The following is an 11141-nucleotide window of genomic DNA, read 5'->3' on the forward strand; positions in this document are numbered from 1 at the left end:
CCTCACTTCATATACATGAATTTGTCTGAAGTTCTCAATAATTTTTAAGAGTATAAAGGGATCCTAAGCTCAAAAATTTCTAGAAACACTGGACTAGAGCAATGTGTCAGCTGGGCATTAAAAACAGAACAGAATTTGACATTCCCCTGGAGGGGTTACTGTGTGATGATTTGAATCAGGTACACTTGCAGATGTGTTTCCATCAACCTCTGTATTGAAGGCCCAGTTATCTCTACTTATGTTGTTGCTCGTGTAAACACCTCTTAAGTACCACTCCAAATCTTTGGACACCCGTGGACGCTTGCTCCACCCTACTGCCACTGCAGAAACCAGCTGTCTGTGGACCCTGCCAGCTCCATGTGGCATCCCAAATGGCACTCACCTCACAGGACCCCTGGCCCCTACACTTGAGAAACCCACAGTAAGTCAGAGAAAAGTAAGTGCAGAGAAATTGAAGCCTGTGGGGCGAATCTTTGACCAATGAGCTTAGGAGCAAGCAGATACGTTTTTTTCCTCTCCTGCCTGACACAGTGTGCTGAGATCCAGGCCCCTCCAGAAACAGTCCCAGAAGCCCAAACAATCAGTTGTGTCAGATGCCCAATGGTGACCAGCTCCTCAGCCCAAAACTCCAGCACTCTGTAAGTTAAGGCTATGCGTAGTTTACCATTTCACCATATTCTCAGCATCTACAAACTATAAACAGCCTTCAAAGAATAGTAGTAGCATTTTCATAACATTTATTTTGTGTCTAATCGGACCCTATGTCATAAGAATTAAAGGAGTAGCTTCTAAAATCTGTCTCCTGAAAATGAAGCTTTAGAATTGTTTCCTAAAGTAATATTATTTTCTATTATCCATTACCATTATTAAAAATGGTAATACTCGACAAGGCTTGGTGGCTCACACCTGTAATCCCAGCACTTTGGGAGGCCGAGGCCAGTGGATCCTGAGGTCAGGAGTTCAAGACCAGCTTGGCCAAGATGGTGAAGCCCCGTCTCTACTAAAAACACAAAAAATTAGCCGGGCGTGGTGGCGGGTGCCTGTAATCCCAGCTACACAAGAGGCTGAGGCAGAGAATTGCTTGAACCCAGGAGGCGGAGGTTGCAGTGAGCCAAGATTGTGCCACTGCATTCCAGCCTGGGTGACAGAGCCAGACTCTGTCTTAAAACAAAAGTAATACTCTGATTCTAGAAAGGTTACACTGAAATAGACACTCTCACGTTGCTGATAAAAATTGTTATAACTTTTCTGGAACAAAATTTTTTTTGTTTTGTTTTATTTTTTTGTTTGGTTTTGTTTTTGGAGATGGAGTCTCCCTCTGTTGCCTAGGCTAGAGTGCAGTGGTGAGATCTCTGCTCACTGCAACCTCTGCCTCCAGGTTTCAAGCGATTCTCCTGCTTCAGCCTCCCAAGTAGCTGGGATTACAGGTGCGCACCACCATGCCCAGCTAATTTTTTGTATTTTTAGTAGAGACGGGGTTTCACCATGTTGGCCAGGCTGGTCTTGAACTCCTGACATCAAGTGATCTACCCACCTCGGCCTCCCAAAGTACTGGGATTACAGGTGTGAGCCACCGCACCTGGCTGGAACATAATTTGGCAACAATGTCTACAGAAACAATTTAAAAATAGGACAAACATTTATGCACAAAAGTATTTCCCTTAGCACATCTATAGCAGTATCTTTAAAAGCAATTACACATTCAATAATATGATGATGGTTACAAATATTTTATGACTGTATGCCATACTGTCACATTTTATGTAATCAATAAAAATTCCATATTCAAAAAGTTTTTAATAAAAAGCAAAATTATCACTATATAATGTTAAGTAAAGGTGAAGGATACAAACTGTATGATCTCAGTTTTTTGTAGCAAGAAAAAGAAAAAAATAAATATATCAAAAATTTTACATGTCTGAAAGGAAATAAGGCAAAGTGTTAAAAAATGGTGGCCTCTTGCAGGTGATACAATTGTGGGTGATTTTTTTCTTCCTGATTTTTTTTTTTTTTTTTGAGACTGAGTCTCACTCTGTCGCTAGGCCAGATTGCAGTGGCTTGCGCCACCACGCCCAGCTAATTTTTTGTATTTTTAATAGAGACAGGGTTTCACTATGTTGGCCAGGATGGTCTCGATCTCTTGACCTTGTGATCTGCCCACCTCAGCCTCTGAAAGTGCTGAGATTACAGGCGTGAGCCACTGCGCCCGGCCTTTTCTTCCTAATTTTAAACATCTTCTGTATATTTCCAAATTTTCTACAGTGAAAGTGTGATATTTTACATCACGATTATTAGAAGGTAAAAATGGGTGAGGCTCTAGGATTTCAAAGCTCACTTTCAGCTCTAAAATTCCTTAATTCACACAGCTCTTATCACTATGGTTTGTTTGTTTTTTTGACTTTCCACTGATAGTAACAGAAGAGTATATTACACATTTCCTAATAGCAATGTTACGGCATGTCATTGCCTGAGATTCCTAAATCTTGTGCAAGATTTCAACATTATCTGTAGAACTTAAGTGCTAGATTGTGATCTTTTATGAAGTTTTTGAGTGTTGTCAGCAGACTGAATGTTAAGATGAAAATGCCAGGAGAAGATAATACTTGTAAATGTGCATTTCTACATTTAAATATAGCACATTAGTTGGTGCTTCATCATTCAAGAGATATTTAAATTTTACTACATTATAATAACATTCTTAAGAGTTTCCTTAAGACACGGAGATAAACTCAGTTATTGCTAAGCAAGAACCTGCTCAAACAGTAAACAAACAGGTATAAACAAGTGCATTTGAGTGTGTGGCCACATGCCTGTCACTCCCAAATTCTTGTCCTTTGTTCCCAGCTGGGGAGAAGGTAAACAGAAATGGGGAATGAGGAGTCTCAGCTCCTGGCCTCCGGCCTGCTCAAGCAAAGGGGTAGGAGACCATCCCGCCACTTGCCAGGGATCTTTTGGGGATTTATCTGACCTGGGTCACATGCACTAGTTGGCCTGCAACAGATCTCAGTCTCCCAGCCAGTCAGCGGCAGATCAGGCACTCCTGTGTTTGAGCCACTGTGGAAGGAACTAGCCTGGCCAGCTCCTCAAAGGGGCTCTTGCTCGCATCAAAGCTGGACAGTCAGCCCCTGATGGGCTTCAGATTCAAAGACCCCTTCTGCCCCCCATCCTTGACTGTTGCCCCTCACAGTGGTCTCACTCTTTTCTTCTTAATCAAGTATGTGGGGCCCCTTTTGGGACAAGCATCCTGGATCAGGACCCAGGCTTTTGGTGACCCAATCCGATGATTCCTGACCCATTGCCTTCTGTCCCATAGGCTTGCATTCCTCCATGAGAAATCCCCTTTGCTTCTTCTTTCAGAACTAAACTTTAGATAACTCCTTAAAACCAGAACCCAAATCTTAGCACTATCACCCACTCCCGGCAAAGGTTTCCTCTCTACCCCTGAGCAAGGATGGCTTGGTTGGGGGGCATGCCCCTTGCTTTATGGTGGATTGTTACTTTTCATGCAGGGAAAAAAATAAAACAAAACATTAGTGTTTTCATTTAAAAACAAGTTGAACAGTCACCTCCTGTAAGAGAATCCTGGAGCCCCAGAAACACCTAGAAACACGAGTCTGTGCAAAAATACCGTGTGTAGACTTATGGAAATGTACACGATGTGAAAATCCCTAACGGATGTGTATCAAAATTAGATTTTTTTTTCTTTGAGACAGAGTCTTGCTCTGTCACCCAGGGTGGAGTGAGTGCAGTGGGGCGATCTCGACTCACTGCAGCCTCTGCCTTGTGGGTTCACACGATTCTCTTGTCTCAGCCTCCTGAGTAGCTGGGACTACAGGCGCACGCCACCATGCCAGGCTAATTTTTGTATTTTTAGTAGAGACGGGGTTTCACCATGTTGGCCAGGCTGGTCTCAAACCCCTGACCTCAGGCGATCCACCCACCTCGGCCTCCCAAAGTGTTGGGATTTACAGGCGTGAGCCACCACGCCCGGCCCAAGACTTTTTATTCAACACCTCATTTTATTCTTATGCACTGAATGCCACATTGGTTTCTTTTTTCTCTCTCTCTCTCTCACTCAAAGCACTGTTATTAAATCAATGATGCAGCTTACTTTCAACATTATCTTCAAATTGAGGAAATACCATTGTATCATAAGCAGTGGTAACTCCCGTCTGCCAGGTGCCTACCTGGTGAAGGGGTCTTGCTCTGTGCTGGGTGCTCAGAGCCATCGCTGCCCATCTTCGTGCTAATGCCTGCAGGCAGCCACATTAGCTCCACCTCCTGGCTTGGGAGCTGAGGCTCAAAGAGGACAACTAATCAGCCCAAGGTCACAAGCTAATATGTGGCACACGGAGATTTTGAACCCAGCATGAGGTAGGTACTGTGACCCCTATTTCACGGATGAAAAACAGACATACCAAGATGACAGGAACTCACTCAGGGCACACAAATGACAAGTGGCAGAGAAAAGATTGGAATCAAAATCCTACAAAAATCCTACAAAATTGAGGTGGGGCACAGTGGCTCACACCTGTAATCCCAGCACTTTGGGAGGCCAAGGTGTGTGGATGATCACTTGAGCCCAGAAGTTTGAGATCAGCCCGGGCAACAAACTGAGACCCCTGTCTTTACAAAAATATTTAAAAATTAGCCAGATGTGGTGATGTGCCTCTGTAGTCCCAGCTACTTGGGAAGCCAAGGCAGGAGAATCTCTTGAGCCAGAGAGGTCAAGGCTACAGTGAGCTATAATCACACCACTGCACTCCAGCTTGGGTGACAGAGCGAGACTCCATCTCAAAAAAATAAAAAAAATAAAAAAATAAATAAAAAATAAATTAAAAAAAAAAGCCTGGGCGCGGTGGCTCACGCTTGTAATCCCAGCCCTTTGGGAGGCCGAGGCGGGCAGATCACGAGGTCAGGAAATCGAGACCATGGTGAAACCCCATCTCTACTAAAAATATAAAAAATAAGCCGGGCGTGGTGGCGGGCGCCTGTAGTCCCAGCTACTCGGAGAGGGTGAGGCAGGAGAATGGCATGAACCTGGGAGGCAGAGCTTGCAGTGAGCTGAGATCACGCCACTGCACTCCAGCCTGGGTGACAGAGCGAGACTCCGTCTCAAAAAAAAAAAAAAAAAAAAAAAAAAACAGGCCAGGTGTGGTGGTTCACACCTGCAATCCTAGCACTTTGGGAAGCCGAGGCGGGCAGATCACCTGAGGTCAAGAATTCAAGACCAGCCTGGCCAACATGGTAAAAACCTGTCTCTACTAAAAGTACAAAAATTAGCTGGACATGGTGGTGCGTGCCTGTAATCCCAGCTACTTGGGAGGCTGAGGCAGGCGAATCACTTGAACCCAGGAGGCAGAGGCTGCAGTGAGCCGAGATTGAGCCACTGCACTCCAGCCTGGGTGACAGATCGAGACTCAGTCTCAAAAATATATATATATAAAATATATATTTACATATATTTTTTCTATGTAGAAATATATTAAATATGTATATATTATGTATTTTAATATATATTTTATATATTATATATTTTAATGTATTATATATTTTATATATATTTATATAAAACAAAATCTAACATTGGAGAACCTTCCCTTAACCTTGTTTTGACTTTCTAGCACTTACCATCTAGTGGGAGGTTGACAGTATAGAAACTGGCATTAAAATATACACTAAAAAAAGTTTAGTGGCTGGGCACAGTGGCTCACACCTGTAATCCCAGCACTTTGGGAGGCCAAGGCAGGTGGATCACCTGAGGTCAGGAGTTTAAGACCAGCCTGGCCAACATGGTGAAACCCCGTCTCTACTAAAAACACAAAAATTAGCTGGGTGTGGTGGTGAATGCCTGTAATCCCAGCCACTCGGGAGGCTGAGGCAGGAGAATCGCTTGAACCTGGGAGGTGGAGGTTGCAGTGAGCTGAGATCTCGCCACTACACTCCAGCCTGGGCAACAGAGCGAGACTCCGTCTCAAAAAAAAAAAAATTTAGGACACTTTGAAAACACAGTGAACAGGCACCTATAGTAATCATTTTCCTTGTCACTAAAACTCATAAAACAATGGCTTTGAATGGCTATATGATATTCCATTATGATGATATAGCCCAAATTAATTAACCATTTACTTGTTATTGGAAATTTAGGTTATTTCCTATTTTAAATAATTAAAAATATAAATACACCTTGTAAATAACATCATATTGCATATCTTCATACATGATCTTTTTCTTTTTATCATATAAATTAAGCTTTATCATGAGTACATAATCTTTTTCTGCATCTTTAATTATATTCTTAAGAACATTTTTAAGGCTCTTGTTAGATATTTCCAAATTGATTTCCAATGTATACTCCCAGGAGAGGGTTAATTTCATGGTTCCTCTTGTGAATGGTATCTTTATTTTATTCTTTAAATATTTCATTTCTGTATGTTGAATAAATGTACAACAGAATGTTATGTGGATTTTCTTTTTTCCCATGTTCCAGAATTGCAGCTGAGACCAAAAGCCCTGGACAAAAAATGTAAAGTGTCTGGGAACCTTAGAGACCCCTCTGGGCTTTCTGAGAAAGGCAAGATCCACAATCAGCTCTCCAGCCTTCTCACCTCCCCAGCCAACAGAAACTCTTCTGTCTCCTGGTTGGACTTGGGCTCAGCCTCAGCTGTTGATTAGGACAACTGTGTCCCCCAGGCAGGGGAAGAAACCTTGGAAGAGACAAAGAACAAGGAGCGAGTAAGAGAGTGTCGGTTGAGTGACCGTGAAGACAGTGGGAATGGAGGCAGCTTATCCATGTATGGCAGATCCACTCCTCCCAGAACCCTCCCAAAAGCCCCTCCACATGCACCTATGGAAGTTCCAGTATTTGAGGGGTCACCTCACATAGCCCATGTCAGTTAATATTAGCCACAGAGGCAGGGACACTCACAAGAACCTTGCTGCCAGCTTTGCACAGGGAACTTACCATGAGGTGATGGAGTTTAAGCTCAGTGCCCTTCACCTGGATAATCTATGTTAATACTCAAGGGTGTCCAACATTTTTTTGAGACTAAGTCTTGCTCTGTCACCCAGGCTGGAGTGCAATGGTTGCGCGATCTCAGCTAACTCTAACCTCTGCCTCCCGGGCTCAAGCAATTCTCCTGCCTCAGCCTCCCAAGTAGCTGGGATTATAGGCACCCACCACCACGCCTGGGTAATTTTTTTTTTTTGTATTTTTAATTTTTAGTAAAAATGGGGTTTCACCATGTTGGCCAGGCTGGTTTCAAACTCCTGACCTCAAATGATCCTTCCGCCTCAGCCTCCCAAAATGCTGGGATTACAGGTGTGAGCCACCATGCCCGGCCTTTTTTTTTTTTTTTTTTTTGAGACAAGGTATCACTCTGCTGCCCATGCTGGAGTGCAGTGACGCAATCATAGCTCAATGTAGCCTGTGTAGCCTCCACCTCCTAGCCTCAAGTGATTCTCCTGCCTCAGCCTCCCAAAGTGCTGAAATTACAGGCATGAGCCACTGTACCTGGCTATTTTTTTCACTCTCTCTTTTTTTTTTTTTTTTTTAGACAGAGTCTTGCTCTGTTGCCCAGGCTGGAGTGCAGTGGCACGATCTCGGCTCACTGCAAGCTCCTCATCCCAGGTTCATGCCATTCTCCTGCCTCAGCCTCCCGAGTAGCTGGGACTACAGGCGCCCTCCACCACACCTGGCTAATATTTTGTATTTTTAGTAGAGACGGGGTTTCACCATGTTAGTCAGGATGGTCTCGATCTCCTGACCTCGTGATCCACCTGCCTTGGCCTCCTAAAGTGCTGGGATTACAGGCGTGAGCCACCACACCCGGCCTTTTTTCACTCTCTTGCCTAGGCTGGAGTGTGATGGTGCAATCATAGCTCACTGTAACCTCGAACTCCCAGGCTCAAGTGATCCTCTTGCCTCAGCCTCCCCAGTAGCTGGGGACTACAGGTGTGTGCCATAAAGTCCAGCTGATTTTTTTTTTAGTTTTTGTAGAGACAGGCTGTTGCTACATAGCCCGGGCTGGCCTCCAACTCCTGGCCTCAAGTGATCTGCTTGCCTTCACCTCCCAAAGTGCTGAGATTACAGGCGTGAGCCACCACTCCTGAGCCCAACATTTTATACATATTTATAAGCTTCGAGTATGGATCCTGGATGTGCAGTTGGCAGGCAGTCACATAAGACCTCTGTCTCCCATGCTCTTATTATTATTATTTGGACAGATTGGGGGGATACATGTGCATGTTTGTTACATCGATATAATGTGGAATGGTGAGATTTGAGTTTCTAGTGCACCCGTCACTAAAATAATGAACCTTCTATGCAATAGGTCATTTTTCAACATGAAATCCCTCCCATCTCTCCCCCTTTGGAGCCCCCCAGTGCCTATTATTTCCCTTTCCATGGTTTTTTTTTTTCTTTCCCCAATACCAGAGATGTCAGGAAAGAGGGAAAAGGGAAGCTGACACCTCTATCCCCTACTGCAGATGATAAGGGCACTAGTGCAAATTGCATTGAAGGTTAAAGAATCTGCAACAAAATGTCTTCAGTGGACTGGCTACGCAATGGGAGAGGGTAGTTTGGGTTTTGTTTGTTTGTTTGTTTGTTTGTTTGTTTCCCCTCTGCACAGTCCACTGGAAAGGGGCAGTTTGATTGTAGAACATTTTGAGACAAAATGATAGGGGGGAACTATATATGTCATGCTTTTTCACAATGGGCTGACTCCTTAACTAGATTAAAAAGTTATAAAAAGTTATACAGCTGAGGCTCTCAAACTGTATGCCAGGGTGGCTTGGGAACAGCAAATTCACAGGGGCACTGTGGGTTGTCTCAAATATTTGAGGGAAACAGCTATGTCAGTTACACACCACTGTAACTACAGTATTAGCACAATTTTGACATTAGAACACACTATATCCCTTGCAATGACATATTATCTTTGCAAAGCTGGGGATAAAAAGCATTGACTGTGGAAGTCAATGTGGAATGGGAAATGAGAGGGGTGGCAGCGGCCAATTTTTTCCCAGGGTTTGAGGAGTTGTGCAGTGCCCAACAGGCACACATATCCCACTAGCAACTGTGGCTATTTAAGAATGAAACAGACCGGGCACAGTGGCTCACGCTTATAATCCCAGCATTTTGGGAGGCTGAGGCGGGCAGATCACCTAAGGTCAGAAGTTCGAGACCAGCCTGACCAACACTGTGAAACCCCGTCTCTACTAAAGATAGAAAAAAAAATTAGCCAGGCTTGGTGGTGGGCGCCTGTAATCCCAGCTACTCGGGAGAAAGAGGCAGGAGAATCGCTTGAACCCAGGAGGTGGATGTTGCAGTGAGCTGATATCACGCCACTGCACTCCAGCCTGGGTGGCAGAGCAAGACTACGTCTCAAAAAAAAAAGAAATAAATAAATAAAAATAGCATTTTTTGGCCGGGAGCGGTGGCTCACGCCTGTAATCCCAACACTTTGGGAGGCCGAGGCAGGCAGATCACCAGGTCAGGAGATTGAGACCATCCTGGCCAACATGGTGAAACCCTGTCTCTACTAAAAATACAAAAATTAGCCGGTTGTGGTGGCACACGCCTGTAGTCCCAGCTACTCAGGTGGCTGAGGCAGAAGAATTGCTTGAACCCGGGAGGTAAAGGTTGCAGTGAGCCGAGACCATGCCACTGCACTCCAGCCTGGGCAACAGAGCAAGACTCCATCTCAAAAAAAAAAAAAAAAAGCATTTTTCAATTTATATGAACTTTTAAAAATGGCTATTAGGGGCCAGGAGCAGTGGCTCACGCCTGTAATCCCAGCACTTTGGGAGGCCGAGGCGGGTGGATCACGAGATCAGGAGTTCAAGACCAGCCTGGCCAAGATGGTGAAACCCCGTCTCTACTAAAAATACAAAAAAAATTAGCCGGGCGTGGTGGCAGGTGCCTATAATCCCAGCTACTCTGGAGGCTGAGGAAGGAGAACCGCTTGAACGCAAGAGGCAGAGGTTGTAGTGAGCCAAGATTGTGCCACTGCACTCCAGCCTGGGCAACAGAGCAAGACTCTGTTGGGATGCCGAGGTGGGCAGATCACCTGAAGTCAGGAGTTCGAGACCAGCCTGGCCAACATGGTGAAACCCCGTCTCTACTAAAAATACAAAAATTAGCCGGGCGTGGTGGCAGGTGCCTGTAATCCCAGCTACTCTGGAGGCTGAGGCGCGAGAATCACTATAACCCAGGAGGCAGATGTTGCAGTTAGCCGAGATCACACCTCTGCACTCCAGCCTGGGGGACAAGAGTGAGACTTCCTCTCAAAAAAAAAAAAAAAAAAGAATAAAATAAAGATAACAGGGCTACACAGACCAGTGGCTCATGCCTGTAATCCCAGCACTTTGGGAGGCCGAGGCGGGCGGATCACGAGGTCAGGAGATCGAGACCATCTGGCTAACACAGTGAAACCCCGTCTCTACTAAAAATACAAAAAATTAGCCAGGCGAGGTGGCGGGCGCCTGTAGTCCCAACTACTCGGGAGGCTGAGGCAGGGGAATGGCGTGAACCCCGGGGGGCGGAGCCTGCAGTGAGCCGCGATAGCGCCACTGCACTCCAGCCTGGGTGACAGCGAGACTCCGTCTCAAAAACAAAACAAAACAACGACAACAACAACAAAAACACTTTCCCCCTCCACTGAGGCAATCATAGATACTAGTTTCTTGTATGTCCTAGAAATATATATTAACAGCTAAAATTGATTGAACATTTAGTTTGTGTCAAGCACTATTCTAAGTCCTTTGTACTTAATGAATTTAATCCTGTATGATGCAGTTGCTATTATTATTCCTTATTTGTAGAGGAGTACACTGAAGGGAAGAGAGGCTAAGTAGCTGCCCCAATCCACGCAGACAGTGGTGGCTTCAGGGTCTGAGCTCTTAAACCTACTTTATATTACCTTTGTGCAGAGTTTGGATATTATCTTTATTTATTTTATTTTATTTATTTATTTTTTGAGACAGAGTCTCACTCTGTTGTCCAGGCTAGAGTCCAATGGCGCAGTCTCAGCTCACTGTAGCCTCTGTCTCCCAGGTTCAAGCGATTCTCCTGCCTCAGCCTCCCAAGTAGCTGGGACTACAGGCATGCATCACCATGCCTGACTAATTTTTGTATG

This window comes from Nomascus leucogenys, chromosome 5 (genome assembly GCF_006542625.1).
Source record: "Nomascus leucogenys isolate Asia chromosome 5, Asia_NLE_v1, whole genome shotgun sequence".
Lineage (NCBI taxonomy): Eukaryota > Metazoa > Chordata > Mammalia > Primates > Hylobatidae > Nomascus > Nomascus leucogenys.